This window comes from Jaculus jaculus, chromosome 9, assembly GCF_020740685.1.
Source record: "Jaculus jaculus isolate mJacJac1 chromosome 9, mJacJac1.mat.Y.cur, whole genome shotgun sequence".
NCBI classification, from domain to species: Eukaryota; Metazoa; Chordata; class Mammalia; order Rodentia; family Dipodidae; genus Jaculus; species Jaculus jaculus.
The window spans coordinates 44,445,284-44,472,153 of record NC_059110.1 but is presented as its reverse complement, the minus strand read 5'-3'; the positions used below and the strand labels follow the sequence as shown (position 1 = coordinate 44,472,153).

The window sequence follows — 26,870 nt, the reverse complement described above, 5'->3', positions numbered from 1 at the left end:
CAAATCACTATAACCATCAGTTACTGGTTTTAGTTGACAATATATACTGGTTTACTGCTGTCATTTGTCCATGCCTACAGATAATTTATTTTGTATTTTTAATAAAAAGACATTTGTACATTACTGATACTGGGTACAAGAGCCGTGTACCAATGTACTGCTTTCAACTTAAATCAATGAGGCATTTCTACTACAATTCTGTTCAAGTCAGGATTTCAGTGTTTGCCATTGCCAGATAAGTTCAGAAGCAGCCTTTCTGTGGAGAGTAAGAATAATTGTACAAAGTAGACAAGTATCCAATTATGTGACAACCAACCTTTGTGTAATAAAAATCTGTTTAAAGTTAATAAAAAAAAATAAAAATAAAAACGTTTAATTATATGCCAAAACATATTTGGAGACTGGAGAGATGGCTCAGCAGTTAAGGTGCTTGCCTGTGAAACCTAAAGACCCAGGTTCAATTCCCCAGTACCCAAATAAGCCAGATATACAAGGCGGCTCATGTGTCTTGAGTTTGTTTTGCAGTAGCTAGAGGCCCTGGCATGCCCATTCTCTTTCTCTCTCTCTTAAAATAAAATATATAAAAAAACATATTGGAGATACTAAAAATTGGTATGATTTCAAGGGTTCATATTATATTCTAGGAACTTGACATTCATTTGGTGCCAGTAATGTCATTTTAGGACAATTCCATTTTGTCAACAGGGAAGTAGGTGACCAAGTAATAGCTTCATCCACTCAAATAGAATCAACATGAGGCAAAGTTTACTTTAAGGAAATAATTTGCTCCTGAATCAAAACCAAAAAATGCAGTAGATGTTTAATAAATAATTGTTGACGGGCCCATTCCAAAGTTTACGCCACTTTTCCCTGTACCATGCTAATTCTCCAGAGATATGAGAATAAGAAAAATGAGGGAAGGAAGCATGAAAGAATAGGGGAAGAAAAAGCAAGGGAATAAAGGAGGGATGAAAGGAGATACAGAAAGAGAGACAGATGGAAAAGTAGTATCAGCTCCTACTGGGCAAAAGAACATCTACATATTTTATCTGTATTTCATATTTTAACTGCCTAAAGAATTTGGGCTATTGTTTCAATCCCATCTTGTCTGGCCAATATCATTGGAATTAAAATGTCGTTATAGAGCACTGAAAGCATTTAGTTAAAATCTTGTTAACAGGTTTTTAGAACTTAAAAGAACACAGTTTCAAGTTCTTTAATGATGCAGACATTCAGGAAGATCTACTAATGATCACCATACAGTCATACTTATATCACTAATCACTCACAATCACTATATAAACTTATTAACTAAATTACAATAGAATTTTATTTTAGCAGAAGGATGAAGTTACATTATTTGAAGAAAAATGCATGCTACTGGAGATAACCATGTTAAGGGTATTAAGTAAGCCTTAGAAAGATAAATATTATGTTTTCCTCCTTTCGTGACTCCCATATTTTATATGAATGCAAAAAAAATCACATATGTACAAATTATATGAAAGCAGAAGCAAAGTTGTCTAGGGGAACAAAGGGAAATACCAGAAGAGGGGAAGAGAAAAGGGGGAAGGGAAGAACGTGTTCATGTTACATTTTATATTTTCATTAAAACATACATATAATGCTACCTACACAGAGCATGGAAGAGACCTTGCTGGAATCTGGAAGACAATCAGTTCCCAGACAGCTAATTTAGTACTATAAAGTGCTACATGAGCTACTAGGGGAAAGTGGCCACCAATGGACTGAGCAACCAGAGGTCTAACCTACTCAGAAGGAAAAACTTTGATGGGATATAGATGCCACTGCAATAGTCAGACAGAGCCTTAGTGGGTAACCAATAGCTTTCTGATTGGCTAAGAGATCTACTCAGTGTAAAGGAACCCATATCTGGAATTAGGACCCAGATCAGAATACTATGGAGAAAAAGGTTATATTCTCCAGTGTCACACTCTCACTAGTGTTTGGCTAAAGAGGGCTTGAATACATTAAATTCTCCCAAAATTAATAAGTATCCTATTTAAACTATATTGACTTCACTCACCACTGGAGAATCTGTTGTTTTTCAAAAGGTAGGGAGACCCAAGAAGATAAACTACTCCTTGCACTTCAGCCAAGTCATAGCTGAAACCACAGAGGAATTGGGAAGAACAAGAGTGCTGCTTCCATAGTGAACCTGATAATCAGTGCCAGGGTGTAGGTGACAAACCCTGAGGATACTCAACACCTATCAAAGAAGAGATTCAGAGGCTCCTAAGAACTCATCCATGAAGTAGACTTAAAATTTACTCACCATGGTTCAGAGAATTTTGCTAAAGAGCAGACAGAAAGATTATAAGAGTCACAGGTTGAGACATGCTCAGAGGCATCCCCTCCCCCTAGAATAATTGACAGCTGTTCCTACAACGCATAACCCACAATCCCATATGGAATACCTGTAACCCCACTTAGGAGGGTCCCCAGTGGAATGGGGGAAGGAAAGAGGAAAAAAGAGGGTATGAAAATAGCCATATGACCTTATGTAACACAGTGTAGCAAACTAAAAAAGTATAATAATAATAGGGAAATGTAATAATGCCAAACTTTTACTCTGTGAACTGTCCACAAAACTAAGATTGAAAAAACTAGTGTGGAAATCTGTGTTTCTAATCATGATTGACTTTAATGCAATTAATCATATTTAATTTTATTTGAAACCTTAGCTAAAGAAATTTTTATTGTTTTAAATACTCAAAAGCATGTTAAATACCTCTTATAGTTTCATTCAGGTGTCACCCATAAACTTCTGTGTTCTGAATGCTGAGTACCCAGCTGGTAGCAATTTGGGAACTGGTGCCTCCTAGAGGCATTGTATTATTGGGGATGGACTTATGAGTATTATAGCCAGCTTCACCTTGCCAGTGTTTAGCACACTCTCTTTCTGTTATTGTCTACCTGATGTTGGCCAGGAAGTAATATTCAGCCTCTGCTCATGCCATGTTTCCCCCCACCATCGTGGAGCTTCCCCTAGAATCTATAAGCCAAAATGAACTCTATCCTTTACAAGCTGCTTTTAGTCAGGCTCTTTTTGCCAGCAATGTGAAAGCTAACATCAAAAACCTCCTTGATTTTTATGGAGAAAGAAAAGATAGGAAGTCAAAAATGATAGATGAATGATAAAATGGACTGTAAAATATTTTTAATTTAGGAGAGTATGATGGCTAATTTATATGTCATTATGACCAGCTCTTACGCTGATGAAACCCTACATGTGGTTTTGTCACTAAGTATGAGAAATAAGGATTTGAATCAGAAAACTAGGTAAAAAAGACCCACCCAATGTGGTGGACACCATCCAACACTTCACTGAATAGAACAAAGCAGGAGAGGAGTTCATTTTCCCTAGCTGGGACATTATTTCATCTCCTAACTCCAGCATCCTTCCCCCAGCTGTCAGACCTTCAACTTTGAAGGAGTCATGGTCATGGAGTTTCCTGTTTCTTAAAATAGAACAGGTGGCACTACCCAGCCTCTGTGTTTAGGTAGTATACACTTTTTGTTCTGTTTCTCTAAAGTACTCTGATTAGTGCATGGAGTAAAAAGGACATGCCCACAGGTAGGGGTAAAAATAGTATTCAAGACAGGCAAAGTGTTTCACGCTTTTCTTTAATCAAAGTACTCAGGAGGCTGAGGTAGGAGGATCACCTTGAGTTTGAGTTCACACTAGCCTACAGAATGTATTCCAGGTGAGCCTGGGATAGCATGTTTCACTACCCCCAAAATGACACATATTATTCAGAATATATGAAAAATTGAAACAAATTTATTATAAAAAATTACTATCTAGGGCTGGAGAGATGGTTTAGTCGTTAAGGTACTTGCCTGTAAAGCCTGAGGATCTATGTTTGACTCTCCAGGTCCCACATAAGGCAGACATACAAGGTGACATAAAAACACAAGTTCACACATGTGCACAAGGTGGTGCACACGTCTGGAGTTTGATTACAATGGCTGGAGGCCATGACATGCAAATCTTCTCTCTCTCTCTCCCACTCTCAGTCTCACTTCCTTTCATAAAAAAGAGGAATCAGACTGTTTGGCTGGACTCAAAATAAAATAAAAATAAATGTAAAGAAATAAAATTACAAGACTATCTATCCAGGCATGATGGTGCATACCTTTAATCCCAGAATTTAGGAGGCAGAAGTAAGAGGATTGCTATGAATTCAAGCCAGACTGGGACAGAGTGAGTTTTAGGTCAGCCTGGGTTACACTGACAGCCTACCTCAAAAAGAGAGAGACTATCCAAATAGAAAAACAGATTAAAGACACTTCACAAAAAAAGTTAACCAAATGATCAACAGGCACATAAGAAGATATTTAATATCACTTATTAGAGGAAGGAAAGTAAAACTATATTGAGTCATGATGTGGCGGCACACACCTGTAATTCCAGATCTCAAAAAGCAGAATCAGGAAGATCACTGCAAACTCAAGACCAGCTGCTCCACAGAGCAAGTACCAGGACAGCCCGAGCTACATAGTGAGACTATCACTAAACAATGACAGCAACAGCAAAATCCAGTCATGTAAATAATAGAACCACAATGAAATGTGACTATGTATGCTAGAATAGATGAGTAAAATTAGTAGATAAAATTCAGTACATATCTAGAAAATATCAAGATGCAAAGCATAAGAAACATTCAAATACTGCCAGTAATAGTCAAATATGGTATAAAACCTAAGGTAAATAAATAACAATACTTGGCAAAATTAAATCTATATAGTTTACAAACAGCTATAGCTATTTGATTACTGTTTATTTTATTTTTAATATTTTTATTTATTTGAGAAAGAAAGAATGGGTTCACCATGGCCTCATGCCACTACATACAAAATCCAGACACATGTGCCACTTTGGGCATCTGGCTTTACATGGGTATTGGGGTACCAAATTCAGGCTAGCAGGTTTCTAAGAAAGTACCTTTAACCACCAAGCCATCTCTCCATCCCTGATTACTGCTTTTATACCCAACGTAAATGATATAATTATTCATCCAAAGACATGAACAAGAATAGTCTAAAACCCTCAAACTATAAAACAGTCTAGGTGTTTATCCATAGTGAAATAAATTGTATATGTATATATATATGTATCAATATAATAAAATTTCATAAAGCAATATAAGAAAACTATAACTAGATATAATGGGAATGTTTCCAGAAAATAAAATTGTGTGTAAGCCAGAGGAAAAATGTATTTACTGCACAGAAGAAGAAAATGAGGAGAACCAGAAGAAGGTTAAATATGATGGCAAAGTTAGTGTATTTAGATTTCCACATCCAACCAATGAAGATAGAGAAACAGGGAGGTGATTGAGTGTTCAGTCTTAAACAGCTAACACACATGATAAAATAAATGTTAAAAAGATTGTTTTCAAGACACTAGGCAACAAAGACATTATAAGTGATCCTTGAGATATGAAAACTCATGAGGCACCCTACTCTCACCCAAGCTTAATGCAGGAGAGCTTTCAGGCTGTGATTCAGGGAAGGATAGGCTAGCATATCCTACCAAGATGGGGCTCGATGCCCAGGCAGGAAACACTAGCTATAGTTTGCAAAGCAGAGCCTTGGAGTTACAGCTGCATATTGAGGGTGCCTTATGTCTTCACAGAGCCACAAACTGAGTACTGACTATCACGTAGAAGAAAGAACTACTTCAGGGGAGGGAGAGAATTTAAGAAAGAAATAGAAGGAGCAATACTGAAGCTTGCAAATAAACTGGGAACTTTGCTACTTCCCCATGACAGTGGACACCTCATTATCCATTGGGGCGCTGAGTAGAGTTTTGCCTCAGTAGAGGGGTAAAATGTGTCCTAGGTTGTTATGGTTCCATCTAATAAATTTTATAAACAAGGTATGAAGATCTCAAAATGAATTCAAGTAACAATAATGGTCCAGAAGAAAAGCCACTGGGTCCATTATCCTTGGTTCATATCCAAAAGACAATCCATGGCCTCTCCAAAGTTCTTTAAAATTTCACCTACTTTAAACACTTTTTTTTTTTTTTTTTTTTTTTGATTTTTCGAGGTAGGGTCTTACTCTAGCCCAGGCTGACCTGGAATTCACTATAGAGTCTCAGGGTGGCCTCGAACTCACTGTGATCCTCCTACCTTTGTCTCCCGAGTGCTGGGATTAAAGGTGTGCACCACCATGCCCGGCTGCTTTAAACACTTTTAAAAGTTCCTTTTACTGCGGTAGCAGGCTCAATTCTGTTAGAGCCAATTTTCCAGAGGTCTTCCATGTTTTTCTCATCTTAGGAAACAAAGGACTTACTTCCCCACCTTTCAGATAATTAGCATTATCTTTTTTTTGATAATTAGCATTATTATTATTGCTGTTATGCCCATGTCCTGAGAACTTGTGCAGGGTTGCAGCACATAGCAATGGACTGGTGTGAGCAGAGGGATATGGCACAGAAATAAAATCTTTGGGCTGAAACTTCTGCCTCTTCAGCTGCAATTATACGAGAGATTACAACCATTGAGATTGGGCCAGCTGACCTGCATTGGGACAACAGGAAGAATGTAGACTCTTTAGAGGTGGCCTGAATGCTTAAGGAGTGTCCTGTTCTTCAAAGTCGGCTTTATTCCCCCCTGGATTAACAAATTGGCACCTCATCTAGTACTATGGAGTAGAAGAAATGTAGGAAAGCTGGTCATGGTGGTACATGCCTTCAAAATCCCAGCACTCAGGAGGCAGAAGTAGGAGGATAACCATGAGTTCAAGGCCACCCTAAGACTACATAGTGAATTCTAGGTTAGCCTGAGCTAGAGTGAGACTCTACCTTGAAAAATAAAAGAAGAAGAAGGAGGAGGAGAAGGAGAAGGAGGAGGAGAGGAAGAAGAAGAAAATAAATGCAGGAAAGTCACTGAATTTGCCACACAGTCTTGTGTTTTGGAAATAGTCATGGGCAGTGTGAAGCAGGTTTAGTGGATGCCTGCATGGAGACCCAATGGAACTATGAGGTTGAGCCATGGTTATAGTGGAGACCCAGTAGAGAAGCTGGGACCATGAGATGGCTGCCAAGGAGAGCTGCTGGCACTGGATGAAGTTTTTCAGGACTGTGAGCAGCCTAGCTGCAAGGTGAAATTGGAACTCCAGAGATTTGTTGCTGGTTAGAATTATGGGACTTACAGATTTATCACTGACTAGAGTTGTTGGACTTGGAGCTACAGAGTTTGATGTTTGCCCTATTTAAATCATGTATGGGTTGAATATTTCTTTACTATGCCCAGTGCCACCTTTTGCAGTGTGAATGTTTATTCTGTGCCATTATGGGTTTTTTGAGGTTTTATTTTGTGTGTGTGTGTGTGTGTGTGTGTGTGTGTGTGTGTGTTATGGCTCAGTTAAAAGACCTTGGATTATGAGACTACATAGTGAATTCCAGGTCAGCCTGAAGTAGAGTGAAACCCTACCTTGAAAAATCAAAAAGAAAAAAAAAGATATAAAACTAAAAAGGTGCTTGTTATGGAAGACATAAAAAGGAAATATCAGGGCTGGAGGGATGGCTTAGCAGTTAAAGAATTTGCCTGCAAAGCCAAAGGACCCAGGTTCAATTCCACAGGATCCATGTTAGCCAGATGCACAAGGGGTTATGCATCTGGAGTTCATTTGCAGTGGCTGGAGGCCCTGGTGTGCCCATTCTTTCTCTCTCTCTCTCTCTCTCTCTCTCTCTCTCTCTCTCTCTCTCTCTCTCTCTCTCTCAATCTCTCTCTCTCCTCTTTCTCCCTCTTTCTTTCCCCACCCTTCTCTGTCAAATAAAGAAATAAAGGCAGCTATCAGGTTCAGAGTCTGATAAGGGCCTGATTCCTTTCACATAGCCATCTTCCTGCTGTAATCTCCCCATGCACAAAAGCAAGGGGTCTCTCTAAAGCGTCTGATGGGAAAACAAACCTCAATGTGAGTGCACAGGCTCCTGATGTCCTCCTAATACCATGAGGACTTCAGCATTTGAATTTGGGGGAAACATAAACATTCAGGCCACAGTGCAAAGAAAGGGGAAACTCAGCTCATGGTTAGATTGATAAATGTGGGGACAGGAATTGGACTAGCAGAGCTGCCTCCCTTTCAGGAACAATGCGCTGAAAAGGTTACACAATTAATCCTCACACTGCTAAAATTTTATAGCTCTGTCTTCTAGGAGGTGATCTGCCAAAACCCAGATAGGCTTGTGGTTGGAAAAAAGTCTGCCTTTTTATGAACTAGGTATTTATGGGGTTCAATATCTTTGCCACACACCCACCAAGTATCCCAAGACATCCAGAAGAAACAAAACTAACATCCAGATCCTCCCTCAGCAAGACTTACCCATCCATCCCAGCTGAGCCAGAGGGAGATAGAATTCATAGGGATGGTATGTACTATTCCTCTCCAAGCCCAAAATCCCTTTCATCTTAAAGTCCAGCCTAACCCTGTTTCCTCACAGACGACAGCTTGGTTACCTTACTAAACCAAGTAGACATTTAATTGCTGGTCCAAAGCAATTACAACAGGAATGGGCAGTTTACTGAGAAATCATCAGTAGGATTTAGTAAGAGGTTAACACCTCATGGGAGCAGAGAAAAAAATCTGAAAATATATAATGCTGCCATTAATAAACATGAGAAAAGAGAAAGAGAACTCATTCTGGTGTCACTACTGCATCCGTGTTACAAATATTTACTTAGTGTTCTGAGTTAATGGTACACAGAGGAAAGGACATGGTGGCACTTTGCATTTGTATTGTCTCTGGCCAGACACACCAGAAGCAAGAGCAGTGACATGTGATGCACAGTAGAATACAAGCTCTGTGGCCCAGTCCTTTACTTACAGCCACCAATGGCAAAATGCATACTCCACAGTCGAACATCGGTCTTTCTCCCCACAAGTCTCCAGAATTCTCCATCCCTGTGTTCTAAGTTTCTCAGCCCAGACATCTTTCTTCCTGATTCTTCCTTCCCAACCCTCTCCTGCAGATCCTGGCTTCCTAAAAGCACTCACCTTTAACACCACAACTTTCCTCTGATAAATCAGCCCTACAACCTTATCTTTTCTGGATCTGCATCTGTCCTCCTGACCTGGCATTACAAGCCATCTAGAATCCTTACTAGAAACGCCAGAATCTCTTGAATAGTGATAAATGAGGCTGTGAGTGGAGACAGAAGTTTTTACAGGACAAACTACAGGGTAAAACTTTGTACTCGTGCATTTTGTCCAATCACAATTATGATAAAAACAACTATTCAAATGTTGAATGTTTACTACATGTAAGGACCTATGCTAAGCATCCATCCTTAAATGGACTGTTTCATTTGCTCCAATAGTCCTTTGAGGTAATGCCACCATTACTGTTCCTACTGAACATAGATGGGACCTAATGCTTAAGGGATAAATATTACAACTAGATGAAGGGTCTTCTTGAAGTAATGATTCTTGATGCTCTCGGTAGCCTTTAGGATGGGACAACCTTGTTTTTCTCATTTCTATCAGCTTTTAAAAATATTCCATTTGGGGCTGAAGAGATGGCTTAGTGGTTAAGGCACTTGCCAGTGAAGCCTAAGGACCAAAGTTCAATTCTTCAGGTCCCACGTAAGCCAGATGCAAATATTTTGTTTTTGTTTTGTTTTTAGAGGTAGGGTTTCACTCTAGTCCAGGCTGACCTGGAATTCAGTATGTAGTCTCAGGGTGGCCTCAAACTCACAGTGATCCCCCTACCTCTGCCTACCAAGTGCTAGGATCAAAGGTGTGTACCACCGTGCCCAGCTATATGTACAATTTTTATGTATAATTTTAAAATATCTGGGCTGTGGAGATTGCTCAGTGATTAAAGGTACTTGTTTGCAAAGCCTGCTCACCCATATTTGTGTCCCCAGTACCCACATAAAACCACATGCACAAAGTGGCACATGAAATTAGTTTGTTTGCAGTGTCATGAGGCCCTAATTTGCCTATTCTCTCTCCTTTTCTCTTTATTTCTAATAGATAAATAAATAAAAATATTTTGTAAAACACTACTCATTGTCCCATTTTCAATAGCATCAAAGAAACAAAATACCTTGGAATAACATTAACTAAGGAGGTAAAAGACCTTTACAATGAAAACATAAAAACATTCAAGAAAGAAATTGAGGAGGACTTGAGAAAATGGAAAGACCTTCCCATGCTCCTGGATACAGATACATATCGGACAGAGTCCTAATTTTTAGAATCTGCAAAGAACTCAAAAATCTAAACAATACACTCACAAAATGGGACAGAGCACTGCACAGGGAGTTCTCAGAGGAAGAAATACAAATGGCAAACATACTCTTAAGAAAATGTTCATCATCCCTAATAATTAGGGAAATGCAAATTAAAACAACTATCAGATTTCACCAAACCCCAGTGTGGTGGCTTCAATAGATGGCCCCCAATATATTCACTTTTTTATTAGTTTGTAGTTTGCATCTGCAGCCACCTGGCTAGAGGCAGTGTCACTGGGCTGATCTTAAGGTGTAGTGGTGGGTTTCAGATTTCAATCTAAATATATGCAAAATGTGCCTAGCTGGAGTTCCTGAAGTGTGCTGTGCTGTGTGGCTTTTGGCTTTTGGACTTGTGTATTTCTCTCTGTGTTTGGTCCTGTGAAAACAGGCCAGCTTCTTCTGCCATTATGGAACTTCCCCTGGATCTGTAAGCTTCAATAAATCCCTTCCTCCATAACTGTGTCTGGTCTGGAAATTCATCTCAGCAAACCTGAAGCTGTCTGCTATACCCAGTAAGTGTAGCAAACATTAAATAATCTAATGACAACAAGTGCTGGAGAGGTTGTGGAGAAACAGGAACCCTCATTCCCCTGTTGGTTGAAATGTAGGCTGGTACAACCAATATGGAAAGAAATATGGAGACTCCTAAAAAGGATGACTATAGAGGTGCCAACAGACCCAGTTATTTCCTTACTGGGAATTTACCCTAAAAGTTCCAAACCTAAGCTCTGAGATATTTGCTCAACCATATTTATAGCTGCTCAATTCATAATAGCTAAGAGTTGGAATCAACCCAGATGTCCATCATTAGACAAATGGATAACTAAGATGTGGTATATCTACACAATAGAATTCTATGCAGCAGTAAGGAAAAATTACACAATGAAATTTGAAGAAAAATGTTCAGACTTGGAACAGATCATTCTCAGCAAACTCATCCAATCACAGAAAGATAGTTGTCACATGCTCTCACTCTCTGTGGCTCCTAACCTGAATCTTCCCATGATGCTGACATCCCTAATAAACATTTCTGGCTCTATTTATTGGCAGGAGAGGAGGGCGGGGGGGGGGAGGGCACAAAAAACTGGACCCAAATGGAAATGGCATCATAAAATCCTACATCCTTAAAGGCATACTAAAAGATTGAACCTTCATCAGGTGCTTAGAGAGAATGCTTGATTCGCAGGGGCCTGGAGAGGGTATGATAAAGATTGTCCTCAATCTCCTGTTTTTCTCTCTCTCTATTTTCTCCCTTTCTCTTTTATATTGCCTATATTTTTCTTCCTTCTTCTCCCTTGGCACTGACCTATAACTCCCAGTACCAGCATGTGGGTAACATCCACAATGAGCTGTTGATCAGAGACACCTACAAGGTTTCCCAAAAGAAACCAGAATTCTACCAGAGTACTTGATGACCCACCAAAGGTTAATGGTAATACTCTACTGCCAAAGACACCATATGCTGTTGGGACAGAACATGGAGTGACCTGGCTGGAAACTGGAAGAGAGTCTATCCCCAGACAGTTAGCTTTTCTAGTGCTATAAGGTGTTACATGAGTGACTGGGGAAAATTACCAACATCTGTCTAAGCTAATCAGCAGCAATCAACCTCACATAATGCTCACACAAGTGCAAAAGTAGCACATAGTCATGTTGGGTTACCAACTGCTCTTGATCTAGATAACAGATCTGCTCAGTGGAATGGAACCCATACTTGGAATGAGGAAACAAGTCAGAATCATATCCAAAAACGAGCTGACTCTCCAATACCAAACTCCCACCAATAGTGGGCTACAAGAGGGCCTACACCTATTAAGTTCTCTCTTAAAATAACAATGGGTATCCATGTATCTTGCACTGACATCACTCTCCATTGGAGAATTTGCTTCTCTTTTTCAGATGGATACAGAACCTGAGGAGATAGTCATCCCATCACACCCCACCTGGGCACCAACTGAAGCCATAGTTAGTGGGGTAATGAGCAAGAGCTGCTTTCTCAGTGAACCTGGTATCAGCAGAAGAGTAACGGAGATAAACACAGAGAACACTCAACTCCTACCAAATCAGTTATCCAGAAACACAGAGACTCCAAAGTCTGACTGTCACTGAAATAAACCTAAAATGAACCCAACATGCCTCAGGGAAATTCATAGAAAAGAGGGCAGAAAGATTGTTAGAGCCATTAGTTGGGTCATATGCACAGAGACATTTCATCTTCCCCATAACCGATGGCCATCCCAAAATGCCACACCCACAATCCACAGCAGGGGTGACAGGGAGAAGGCTAATGATGGTACCATCATGGCTGTGTACATACTATATACATAACTAGTAAAAAAAGAAGAAAGAAATAAGTAAAAATAAAGGTCTTTAATTTTTTAAAGAGGTTGAATATTGTTAATATTTTTAAGAGAAGTAAAGATATTTAAATAGAGCCAGAATTGTTATGGCATGGCCAAATGTAGTAATACAGACTTGTTATAACATGGCTAAATATAGTGACACAAAAATACTTTTAATATTTTTAAAGAACTAAAGATATTATAAAGAGTCAGAATTGTTATAACAAGGCCAAATAGAGTAACACATAACTCTAACTCCAACATGAAGAATAGGTAAGCCAGGCATTGTAGCTCACACCTTTAATGCAAGCACTTGGGAGGCAGAGGTAGGAAGATTGCTGTGAGTTAGAGGCCACCCTGAAACTGAATAGTGAATTTCAGGTTACTCTGGGCTTGAAAAAGACCCTACCTTGAAAAAAAAAAAAATGTGGAGGCAGGAAAATCACAAGTTCAAGACCAACCTGCTATATACAAAGACTATGTCTCAAAAACAAAATCCCCAAAACAATAAAACCCAAAACTGTTAAACATTTTGGCACGAGAAGCCATCATTGGGGGCTGGAGAGATGGCTCCATGGCTGAGCACTGGTGGCACAGCTCTGCATCTGTGTTCATACTTCCACTCTCTCAAAATGCTGTTAGTTGTGGCAGGCTTCTGGAATACTAGTGTGCCTACTACGGAAGAAAGTGAAGACAGGAGAATTTCCTGGAAGCTCATAAATGGAGCGGTGAATAATGAGAGACCCCGCCTCAAAAATTGGTAGCAGAGGCCAGTAACCTAGAAAAAGGTTATAAGGGAGGGAGGAGAGGGAAGGACTTAAGGGGATGGTATTGTATATATGTAAGTAGAAGAACAGATTACAGAAGGGCCTAAGTGAGCCCAGAGGAAGAGATCATGTAAAAGAAGGGCGAAGGGGGTTCAATCAAAATTCAAGATATCCTGAATAAGATATATGAAAACCTACTTATTTGAATAATGGCACATACAGAAGTCATAGATTGTTACTAGAAAATTTTCAGTGCCAGGGAGAGATACCTTCCAGTGAACTGCTGGCCAGGAAGGTCCCTGTTGCTTCCAAAACATTACAGGTTATTTATTGCCAAGGCCCTTGGTTTCCCATGAAAAACAGGTGGTAAGAGCCTATTTCTGAAGACTTCACATGCCTGAGTGGCAAAGTCACTGAGAAATCAAGCTGTTGCTGAGCAGAAACCCTTCTCCCTATATATCAACCAACTGAAAGCTGGAAAAAGCTGCACCACATACAGCCCTATGGGAGACAGAAGTCATCAGCAGTGAAAACAGTAGACACTGGAAGCCTCAAGTTTGGCCACACAGGCCAACTGCCTGAATGAGTGCAATACAGGCATGTCTGCTCTGGGCAAATCAACTGCTCTCTAATTGGACTGGAGGCCCACTCTGTGGGAGGGAATACATGCAACGTAGTGCTGAAAAGAAGTGATGGAGGAGTGTTCAGCACTGAAACATGTCTATCACACGCTTCAAGGCTCAAGGTCCATTGCGGAAGAGGTTGCAGAAAGAATGTAAGAGCCAAAGGAAGAGTATGTGGTGGTTTGATTCAGGTGTCCCAGATAAACTTAGGCATTCTGATAAGTTCCCAGCTGATGGATATTTGGGAATTAATGCCTCCTGGAGGGAGTGTATTGTTGGAGGCAGGCTTATGGGTATAATAGCCAGTTTCCCTTTGCCAGTGTTGGGCACACCCTCCTGCTGCTGTGGTCCACCTTATGTTAGCCAGGGGGTGATGTCCACCCTCTGCTCATGCCATTGTTTTTCACTGCCATTGTGGAGCTTCCCCTCAAGCTTGTAAGCCAAAATAAATCTCTTTTTCCCAGAAGCTTCTCTTCATTGGGTGATTTCTACCAGCAATGTGAACCGGACTGCAACAGAGTACTACTCCTTACAATGCAACTGTCCAGACAGAAATTGGCCTTGGTATCTATGACCTCCCAGTGCCTAGCAATACCTTCACAAGGCCCTCATAATAGGAGACAAAGATGATGACATAAAATTAAAAGAGAGACTAATGGAGAGAGGGGAGGGGGTGTGATAGAAAGCAAAGTTGTGAAGGGGAAAGTGGGGGAGGGAAATATCTTGGCTTATTATCTGTAAGTAGAGAAACTGTCAATAAAAAATAAAATTTGAGGGCTGGAGAGATGGCTTAGTGGTTAAGCGCTTGCCCGTGAAGCCTAAGGACCCTGGTTTGAGGCTTGATTCCCCAGGACCCACATTAGCCAGATAGACAAGGGGGTGCATGCATCTCGAGTTAGCTTGCAGTGGCTGGAAGCCCTGGCATGCCCATTCTCTCTCTCTCTCTCTCTCTCTCTCTCTCTCTGTCACTCTCAAATAAATAAAAATAAAATAATAAAATTTTTAAAAAATAAAAATTTTAAAAAATGGGCTGGAGGGATGAGTTAGCAGTTAAGGCATTTGCCTGCAAAGCCAAAGGACCCAGGTTAAATTCCCCAGGACCCACGTTAGCAAGATACAAAAGAGGCACACGTGTCTGAAGTTTGTTTGCAGTGGCTGGAGGCCCTGGAATGCCCATTCTCTCACTCTCTCTCCCTCTTTCTCTGTCAAATAAATAAATAAAAATATAATATTTTAAAAAACCTGCCAATATCTCAAAAAAAAGTAGAGGTAAGACAAGGAACAACACCCAAAAATTATCCTCTGACCTCCATGTGCACACCACAGTGCACACACCCACACTCTCACACACACTAAATAAATAAATAAATATTTTTAATTATAATAGTCACTTTCAGGGAATGTGACAGAGGAAACAAGGAGAGGGAGATTTTAAAAATATTTTTATTAATTTATTTGCCAGCAGAAACCAGAGAATGGTGTGAAAGAAAGGGAGGGAGGGAAGGAAGAAGGGAATGGGTGCACCAGGCATTGCAAAGAACGTCAAATGCATGAGGCACTGTGTGCATCTGGCTTCATGTGGGTACAGGGGAACTGAACCTAGGCCATCAGACTTTGCATGCAAGCCCTTTTAACTGCTGAGCCATTTCTCAATCCCAGGAGAGGAAAATTTTATGTCATACGTTTTACATTACACATTTCTATACCACTTATATTTTTGTATTGGTATCATTCATTTTATTTTGTTTGTTTTGGTTTTCTTTTTGTTTTGATTTTTGTTCTTCAGTGCTGGGAATTGAGCCCAGGATCTCAAACATGCCAAGCAATTGCTCTACAAACTGAGTTATTCTCCAAGCCATATTATTTCTTTTAATAATATAAAGTTGATGAGAAAGAAGAGGAATTAAAAACTTAAAGGGGCTCCTTTAAGAGAGAGATGGCTTAGCATTTAAAGTGCTTGCTGCAGAGATCAAGGACCCAGGTTCAATTCTCCAGTACCCACATAAGCCAGAGACTATATAGTGAATTCCTCGTCAGCCTGAGCTAGAACAAGACCATACCTTGGAAAACAACAACAAAAATTGATGATATCAAAATAGAAGAGAGACTACTTGAAAAGAGGAAGGAATTCAGTGGAGGGAGGATAGAGAGGGGGTAATAAAAAGTGATGGGAGGAGATTATGATCATGGTTTATTGTCTGTATATATAGAGGTTGTCAATGAAAAGTTTTATGAAATAAAATGCATCAACAAAATTAAATGTTTTTAGAAAGAAACTTTCATGATATATTAATGTAATATAGTTAAGTTACTTCTTTCAGAAAAACAAGCTATGATGTTATAAATTATCAGAATATGGGCTGGAAATATGGTTTAGTGGTTAAGCGCGTGCCTGTGAAGTCTGAGAACCCTGGTTTGAGTCTCGATTCTCCAGGACCCACTTTAGCCAGATGCACAAGGGGGCGCACGCATCTGGAGTTCGTTTGCAGTGGCTGGAAGTCCTGGCATGCCCATTCTCTCTCTCTCTCTCTCTCTCTCTCTCTCTCTCTCTCTCTCTCTCTCTCTCTCTGTCCCTCTTTCTGTCTTTGTCTCTCTCAAATAAATAAATAAAAATAAACAAACTTTTTTTAATTATCAGAATTCTCATATTAATATCTAAAAAAGTGATTCTGTCAAACTTCCTTAGTCACATGACATTTAATCCACCACTGTATCCCTTTCTGCCAAAAGCTGGCCTGCACTCTTGTGGTGGTTTCTGTCCTATGCCACAAGTATCAGCAGTATTTACAATAAGGGGAAGACAGCCCAAACTGTGTGCTGGCTGTTCATTATTCACAGCTCCTGCACCACCCAGCAGTGTGGGGAGACATCACTTAGTACCTGTGAGTACACAGTAGGAGCACCCTCCAGAACACATGTGTAGTCATAGCAGATAGATGTCTTCTCTATGCTGCACTGTTAGCTGCACAGATAGGATGCTGTTAGGTTGTGGATATTTATATTCATTTGAAATAACTGAAGGAAATTGGTCTGGTTTATATATGTAAGTATATAATTTTCTTCATTAAGTGAGAAGAATTAATTTTACAATAAAGTCAATAAAAATATGCCTGCATTTTACTATACTCAAAAAAAATACTCTCTATATAATAATAGCTCAAATATATGATGTAACATTATCTTGGTTATTATATTATGGAGGGTATAGAGAAAAAGATATGGTAGTATTCAGTTACAGAATAAAATACAGCCTTTAGGATTTTTCACTTGATTTTCCAACTTCACTTTGCCTTGTACACCACCTACAGGAAATATGTAAGTCCTACACTAAGCACATGTATGAATTACAGAAATAAACTAAAGAAGCTTATTGTGAAGTTTATAAAATAAAGTGTATTCATCTGCCAAATGCCATACATATACCTGTAGGGATATGAGTTCCAATTTTACAGAGATGAAGCCATTTATCAATTGTAATTTAGCACTTATATTTGCCATTACTTAACATTTTTCTTTAAATTAGTCAAACTCTTCTTTTAAAAAAATTCAATAAATTCAATGAATTCAGTAAATTCAATAGGCCACAAATAAATTCTTTTTTTTTAAATTTTATTTATTTATTTATTTGAGAGTGACAGACACAGAGAGAAAGACAGAGGGAGAGAGAGAGAATGGGCGCGCCAGGGCTTCCAGCCTCTGCAAACGAACTCCAGACGCGTGCGCCCCCTTGTGCATCTGGCTAACGTGGGACCTGGGGAACCAAGCCTCGAACCGGGGTCCTTAGGCTTCACAGGCAAGCGCTTAACCGCTAAGCCATCTCTCCAGCCCACAAATAAATTCTTTTAAAAAAACAAAAAACTTTTTTTTTGAAAAGCCTGGGCTGGAGAGATGGCTCAGTGGTTAAAGGTGCTTGATTGCCAGCCACTCACCTAAAGCATGATGGAAATTCGTTTGCACACAAAAACATGCAAATAAATAAATTAATAAGGGCTGGAGAGATTGATTAGTGGTTAATGTGCTTGTCTGCGAAGCCTAAGGACCCAGTTTCAATTCCCCAGTACCCATGTAAGCCAGATGCACAAAATGAAACATGCATCTGGAGTTCAAATACAGTGACTGGAAGACCTGGTGCAACTATTTTTCTCTGTCTGCCTCTTCCCTTATTTCTCTCTGTCTCTCAAATAAATAAACAAATAATAAATATTTTAAGCCTATTTAAAAAATAATAGATGCTATACTTGTGTTATCAGAAAATAATTTTCAGAAGAAAAAGAGATCATGGAGGCAAGCATGGTGGTTCACACCTTGAATCCAGCACTGAGAGACTGAGTAAGAGGATTGCTATGAGTTCAAGGCCAACTTGGACTACACTGAGACTTTGCTTCAAAACAACAAAAAAAGAAAAAAAGAAAGGGAAGAAATATAAATTAAGAAAACTCCCAGCCTGAATATTTTTCACCATAAAAAAGAAAAAGTAAGAATTTTTCATCAGATACTTGTTACCAAGAATCTTTCTGAATCTCTTAGTATCAGCATAGCAAAGAAATTAAATTAATGGTTAGACTAGTTTGGTTTTTGAAATATTTTATGTTTGATTACTTATTTTAGAGAGAGAAAGAGGAAGAGAGAGAAAAAGAGAGAGAGAGAGTGAATGGGTGCTCCAGGACCTCCAGCCACTGCAAATGAACTCCAGATGCATGTATTAGCTTGTATATCTGGCTTATGTGGGTTCTGGGGAATCAAACTGAAGTCCTTTGGCTTTGTTCTGAAGCCCCTTAAGTAAGCCATCTCTCCAGCCCATGGTTAGACTACTTTCTGTATCTTTAATATTAAATTCTGTTTTGTGTATGTACTGATATCCTAAAGTATTACTTATGAACACAATTATTTTATGAACACAATTTTTTTTGAGACGGGTCCTCACTGTGTAGCCTAATCAGGCCTCAAACTTCCTATGTAGCCTATTTTAGCCTTGAACTCACAAAAATTCTTCTGCCTAGGCCTCCTAAATGCTGAAATTACAGGAATAACCCACACACCTGGCTTTATGGCATAATATATCAAAAATGAACACAGGATCCCAGTGCTTGAGAGGCAGGAGGAGACACAGGCAAGTTCCAAACCAGCCTGGTTTACAAAGGGAGTTCCAGATCAGTCAAGCTGCATAAAGAGATCGTGTGTGTGTGTGTGTGTGTGTGTGTGTGTTTGTGTGTGTGTGTGTGTGTGTGTGAGAGAGAGAGAGAGAGATTGAGAGAGAGAGAAAGAGAGAGAGAGAGAGAGATGGGGAAGGATTCTTCTTGTCTTGCCATGATAATTGAATTTCATCAGGACTAAATTTCTATGCCTTCACTTCTCAAAACATGATCTCTTCCTAATAAATCTCATCCAAAAGCAAGGTCCCAGAAGCCTCTGGCACTGTGAGACTTGAAAGCACATAGGAAAGCACCCTCTGTCTTTCCTTGTCTAAGTCATACCAGCATACTGATTTTACTCTTTTTTTTTTAAATTTTTATTTATTTATTTATTTGAGAGTGACAGACACAGAGAGAAAGACAGATAGAGGGAGAGAGAGAGAGAATGGACATGCCAGGGCTTCCAGCCTCTGCAAACGTGCGCCCCCTTGTGCATCTGGCTAACGTGGGACCTGGGGAACCGAGCCTCAAACCGGGGTCCTTAGGCTTCACAGGCAAGCGCTTAACCGCTAAGCCATCTCTCCTGCCCCTGATTTTACTCTCAAACCAACTCAGATCAGCTAACACTTGTCCAACTCCTCTTCTGAAACTCAAATGATCAACACTCCTGACGTGGACAATGGTCATAACTTATAAACTTATTTCATCAGCATTAGCTATGCCCAACTCACCACACCACATCTAGAATGTTCTCACATTGCATTAATGCCCAGTCCAGTCGTGAACCTGGAAAAGAAACTGCACCATCTGTCCAGTGCCCACCTCCTAGGTTTCATGTCACTCTCCCCTTTGTCTTCCTTGTTATAGCCACCAAAACTCCTTCCTTTTGTGGTAACACCAATCTTTTCCAAGTCCAGAACTTGTTAAATACTGTTGATTTTTCCTGAAACACCCTCTGCTGACACTTCCACTGAACCACCTCTTTTCAGTCACCCTTTAGATGTCAACTCAAGGACACTTTATCAGACCTGCTCTCTAAGAGTAGATCAGGCTCCTTCTTTTACCTGCTCCACTTATAAACAGCTCTTGATGACAGAAAACAGTGGAAGAATGGTTTCAAAATTCTGAAGGAAGATGATTTTTCACCCAGAAAGATTTTATGCAGGAAAGTTATCCACCTAATGTAAGGACAGAGAAAATGAATCTTTTCAGACACCTAAGTGTCAGACACAGGCAGGGCCCTAGGTTAAAGCAAGCCTAAGCTGTCTGTCATTACTAAGGGTCCCAGGCTATGGAGAGGTCGCAGCAGCCTGAACCCATGGATGTATCTCGGGGACCAGACTGACAAGGGAGTTCCTCCCCCCATTTTGGGGGGTTGCAGTGATCCAGGCTCCTTCCACCATTTTGGGGGTCACAGCGAGTCTGGACCCCAGAAAAAGATCTCTGCCTGAGATCTGCAGGAAGTAGGGCCACTCCCTCTCCAAGCCCCAGATACCTGGACATTCAGGTAAGATTTAGGCTTCCCTCATAGCCCTGCGACCTTTGGCCAGTTGCCTAGGAAACTCCTTATATAGTATCAGCCAGTAGCCTTCACACAGCCCATCCCCCTGAGACCTTCCTCTCACCACTATGTAGATCAGCTAACACTCTCCCTACATGCTGGAATTAACACTCCTAAGCATAGGTAAACAACTTTTGAATCCACCAATCCCATTAGGACCTTCTTCCTGCTTTCTCTCCCTCAACTGCTTATAAAAACTCAGTTCCCTGACAAATAAACCAGCTGTTCTCTGAAGCTATCTCCCAGGTACTTCCTCCAGTCACACTCATGGTCACTCAAGAGTCTGCTCTGAAAATTGCCTAACATCTTCTGGGAACCACAGCTTCAGGATCCAAGAACCTACACATAAAGCAATGAGACAGTTAAGCTACCACGGTGCTTTCTGATGCCTTTCCTTTAAGACATGTTCCAAGTAAAGGAAGGAATAAACCAAGAAAGAAGGAAATAAGCAGAGGAGAGGGTGGAAAGATGTCTCAGCAGAGCCTGTCAGTCCAGTGTTCATCAAACAACTGACATTGATTTTCAGTGGCAAGATTCTCTGGAGTACACACACACACACACACACACACACACACACACACACACATATTAATAAATAATATTTTGGTTTTTTTAAAAAAGAAACAGTGGAGCTGGAGAGATGGCTTAGTAGTTATGTGCTTGCCTGTGAAGCCTAAGTACCCTGGTTCAAGGCTTGATTCCCCAGGACCCACATTAGCCAGATGCACAAGGGGCATGCCTGGAGTTCGTTTGCAGTGGCTGGAGGCCCTGGCATGTTCTATCTCCCCCCCCCCCCCCCGCCCCCCCTCTCTCTGCCCCTTTCTCTATCTGTCACTCTCAAATAAATAAAAATGTTTTTTAAAAAAAACAATGGGTCCTCCTTCAAAGAGCAATAAAAATTGACAAGAAGGGCTGGATAGATAGCTTAGCAGTTAAGGCATTTGCCTGTCCTAAGGACACAGATTCAATTCTCCAGTACCCACATAAGCCAGATGCACAAGGTGTTGCATGAGTCTGGAGTTTATTTGCAGTGGCTAGAGGCACTGCTGTGACCATTCTGTCTGTCTGTCTCTCAAATAAATAAAGAACAATAAAGATTGACAGCAAAGGCTATAGAGATGTCTCAATGGTTAAGGCACTTGCCTACAAAGCCTAATGACTCAGGTTCCCACATAAAGCCAGGCATACAAAGTGACACGTGCATCTGGAGTTTCTTTGCAGTGGCTAGAGGACCTGACATGCCCATTATCTCTGTCTCTCTTCTTTCTATCTCTATCTGCTTGTAAATAAATGATTTTTGTTGTTGTTGTTAAGATTGACAGTAAAAATGTAGATCAGGAGTTGAAGAGTTCAGGAAGAACTAGGTGGAAAAAAGGTCCTCAATATTATTATCAAAATTAGGAGCAAAGCGCCGAGCGATGGGCATCTCTCGGGACAACTGGCACAAGCGCCGCAAGACCGGGGGCAAGAGAAAGCCCTACACAAGAAGCGGAAGTATGAGCTGGGTCGTCTGCTGCCAACACTAAGATTGGCCCACGTCGCATACACACAGTCCGTGTTCGAGGAGGAAATAAGAAGTACCGGGCCCTGAGACTGGATGTGGGGAACTTCTCCTGGGGCTCTGAGTGTTGTACTCGCAAAACAAGGATAATTGATGTGGTCTACAATGCATCCAATAATGAGCTGGTCCGCACCAAGACCCTGGTGAAGAACTGCATTGTGCTCATTGACAGCACACCGTACCGACAGTGGTACGAGTCCCACTACACACTGCCCCTGGGCCACAAGAAGGGGGCCAAGCTGACTCCTGAGGAGGAAGAGATTTTTAACAAAAAACGATCAAAGAAAATTCAAAAGAAATACGATGAAAGAAAAAAGAATGCCAAAATCAGCCCTCTTCTGGAGGAGCAGTTTCAGCAGGGCAAGCTTCTGGCCTGCATTGCATCGAGACCTGGCCAGTGTGGCAGAGCAGATGGCTATGTGCTAGAGGGCAAGGAGCTGGAGTTCTATCTGAGGAAGATCAAAGCCCGGAAAGGCAAATAAAACCATCCTTAGTCCATGTAATAAAGGTGTTTATTGTTTAAAAAAATTTAGGAACAAAATTTAAAACGTAAGAATATAAATGATTCAAGAGGAAAGCCAACTAGAACCTCTTTAATAAATAAATGACTGTAAAGAAATATGAATATTATGCACTAATTAACTCAAGGAACAGTATGTATATGACCACAAGAATTCTTTCATTTAATTTATCACAAATTTCTTTAATTGGCTGGAGAGTTGGTTTAGCAGTTAAGGCATTTGACTTCAATGCCAAAGGACCCAGGTTCAATTCCCCAGGACCTACATAATCCAGATGCACAAAGGGGAGCAGGCGTCTGGAAATCATTTGCAGTGGCTGGAAGCCCTGGCATACCCATTCTCCCTCTCTCTCTCCCTCTCTCTCTCTCCTTCTCTTTCTCTCTCTGCCTCTTTATCTCTCTCAAATAAATAATAATTTTTTAATCTCTTTAATTAAGTAGGTAAGATTATAATTTTTTAAATGGATTTGTGGAAGTGTTACAAGGCTAATACAAAAGGCCTCTACATGTTTATCACCCAGGTTCCCTGATCCTCACTTAGTACTTTGTCAGGGTACACATCAATACAGAAAAAACAATATTTATTACTATTCAATAATCTATAGCTTTCATTCATATTTTATGTTTCTAGTATCAATATCTTGTTTTCTATTCTGGGATCCAGATAAATGCAGCTAATTAGTATTATAAATATATCGCTGGACTTGTTTTCTATGGTCTCAAAGATGACCACACTTTTTCAATTTTAAAAATTCCTTTTTTAAATGTATGCATCTTTTTTTGCTTGTGTGTGTAAAGAATGGTGTTTGTGGTATGTATGTGTGTGTGGTGGCATAGGCATGTGCCCTTGCAGAACCTATGGGCTCACCTGTGTCCCAGTCCATCTCTTCCATCTGTTGTGTTTAAACTAGAGATCAACACCAACCTGGAGATTATCTATCTTTCTTTTAAGAGTTCCTATGGTTCCTGGGTCTCTGGTCCTCCAAGGGACTGGGGTTACAGACCCTCATGGCCATGCCCAGCTGTTTAACATGCATTCTGGAAATTTTAATTCAGGTCTATCTCAAACCCCCCTCAATACCTCATGGCTATGCAGCAAGAACACTTAACCCTGAGCCATCTCTAACCTAAAATGTATACATTTCCCCTGTGAAAGGCCAACAGAACAAAGAAAGGCTAGTCAACGTAAACTTTACATTGTTTGTACAGAACAATATTACATTTATGCCATGTGTGCTGCTTTTTATTCTTATGGGAATTGGACTCATTCTAGCCTCAAATCTTTTTTATTAATTTTATTTTTAATTGCATCATCAAGTAATAGGTTTATATTAGCAGCTTCATGTATATTTCACTTTGATTTTGGTTTGTTTTCACTCTACCCCCTCCTTAACCCCCTGCCTCATCCCCACTTTGACCCTTCCACATTCACATCACATTTGCTGTATTACCCTCTAACTCCCTCCCTTAAAGCCTGCTTCCCCCACCCCCAATCCCAAGGTAGAGTCTCACTCTAGCTCAGGCTGACCTGGAATTAACTTTGTAGTCTCAGGATGGCCTCAAACGGGGATCCTCCTACCCCTGCCTCCCGAGTACTGGGATTAAAGGCATGCACCACCACACCCAGCTAAAACCTGCTTTTTATTTTGCCTCTCATGGATTCTTTTCTAGTTTCCTGGCCTCCACACATACCCACACCCACATAAATACAGACATATAAAAATTCAGCCAGGTGTGGTAGTACACCTTTTAATAGCACTAGGAGGCTGAGGCAGGAGGATAGCTGCAAGTTTGAGGCCAGCCTAAGACTACATAGTGAATTCCAGGTCAGCCTAAGATAAAAGGAGACCCTACCTAGGGGGAAAAAAAAAGTCAAATCCAGGGTGTGAATACGAAGGAGAACAGGTGGTCCTTGTCTTGCTGAACCTTGGTTTCTCACTTAATATAACATTTCCCTGGACCGTTCATGTCCTGAAATTCTCATTGTTTTATTTTTCTTTATGTATTTTTTTTCTTTATGTATTTCCTTATATATTTCTAAATAAAATTCTGTTGGAGGGGCCAGGCATGGTGCTGTACACCTTTAATCCTAGCACTCAGGAGGCTGAGGTAGCAGTATCACCATGAGTTCAAGGCCAGTCTGGGCTTCAGAGTGAATTCCAGGCCAGAATGGATTTGAGTGAGACTGTGCCTAAAAAGAAAAGTAAAAATTCCACTATGAGTACATTCCACGTGTTCATTTGCTACTGTCAAGATAGCAATGCAAACATTGCTGTGCAAGTATCTCTGCAGTACATTCTAGTCTTTTGAGTATAAGCCAAAGACTGGGCCCTATGATACTTAAGAAAATAACTAAAAAGTAAATAAATATGAACCACACTGTAAAAATATTTTGAAATTCCATTGTCCTAATGAATCATTGAAATAAATAGATGAAATCATATGTATCTCATACCATCTAGATAACTTTTGTAAAATGTTACCTTTCACAAGAAGTACCTGCTATGCATTCATGTTTTATATGAACCAGAAAACTGATGTTAAAAGAAGGAAATATATTCTGAGGAAAAAAAAATTCTTAAAGATTGGCAAAATAATTTTTCTGAGAAATGAAATGCTTTGAGAGTGTGAGTTAATAAATTAATCTTATTTGATATCATTTGAGTGCCTTGTCTATGAAATTGAGATTCAGATTTCTTTTCTTAATATTTTTATTTATGAGAGAAAGAGAGAAAGAAAGACCTGGCACACCAAAACCTGCTGCCCCTTCTCCAGACACATGTGCCACTTTGGCATATCTGAATTTACATGGTCACAGGGGAAGGCCACCAGGCTTTGCAAACAAGTGCCTTTAAGCCATCTCCCCTGCCCAAAATTCAGATTTGTTAATAAGCATTTCATCTATAGGTTCCACCCAGCCTCTCTTCTTCCTCTCCCCCTCCTTCGCCCCCCCCCCCCAACCACCAGCTTATAGAAACAACAGTATCAAAACATGAGCAGTAGAGGGCGTGAGAATCACAGCCCACAGTTGAATATCTAACACCACTTGGATTTACACTATGCATAAGCAAAACTGTACCATGGGGTGTGCAAAGGACTATTTGATATAATAGAGATTTCATCCCTCTTAAAAGTAATATGAAAATATCAGGCTTTCTTTAATATAGTGCATTTTTGCCAAATATTAGTTTAAGGCAAATGTGATTATTTTTCAAATATTATGGAAACACCATTTTTAAGTATTTTTCCATCTCCATGATTCCTTTTATGAATACCATAAATCAGTGCAAAGTGGGAAAGGGCTGAAACAAAATAAATCCTCTCACTATTTCTATTTTTAAGGTGAACCAATTACAAATCATTTGCTACAGGTGGGGTGTATTTTTGCTTACTACTACTCACTTATTTACTACTCACTTTTCTTCCTGTGTTAAAATTTTTTATTTACATATGTGAATAACATTATTTATATTATGTTTACAATAGATGTTTTATGTATTTGTGTGCATATGTTCATGCATGCACTGGGGCCTCTTGCTCTGTAAATAAATGCCAGATGATTGTTCCACTTTTCAAATTCATACCTTATCCCAAGGGGAAATTTTGTGTATTTTGAGTATTACAAGAAAAACACAAAATTTCCCTTTGGGACATGTATGAACTTGAAAATTGTATAACAAGTGAGTTCTATGAGGGATCTTGAAGAATGAATTACATATCAATGAGTATAAATGGAGAAAACAGAATGAGTAACAACATAGGCAGAGAGCCAGAAGTATGTTGACACACATCTGGAGGACTGGCTGGCAATGTGTGCACTGTGCGTAGACAGGGAGAATGATCCCCCTGCAGTTAGAATGGATGATTCCTTTGCAGTGTTGATCTGGGACTCAGTCTTTGGTTCACCTCTCTCACTCTTCCAAAATGGCCATGGGGAAGACCTTGGATGATGTTTGGTGTTGTGGATATTCTTTATATACCAAAGGTTATTTGGAATGAATTCAGATACTCTTATGTTCACAAAGAGTTTTTTTTTTTAATTTTTTTTTGTTTATTTTCATTTATTTATTTGAGAGCTACGGACATAGAAAGG

The 26,870-nt window shown here is 40.0% G+C and overlaps 1 pseudogene; it reads left to right on the top strand.

The window, feature by feature from the left end:
* The first annotated feature begins 22,111 nt into the window (after positions 1 to 22,111).
* Positions 22,112 to 22,760, top strand: LOC101612524 (annotated as a pseudogene).
* Positions 22,761 to 26,870: the final 4,110 nt, after the last annotated feature.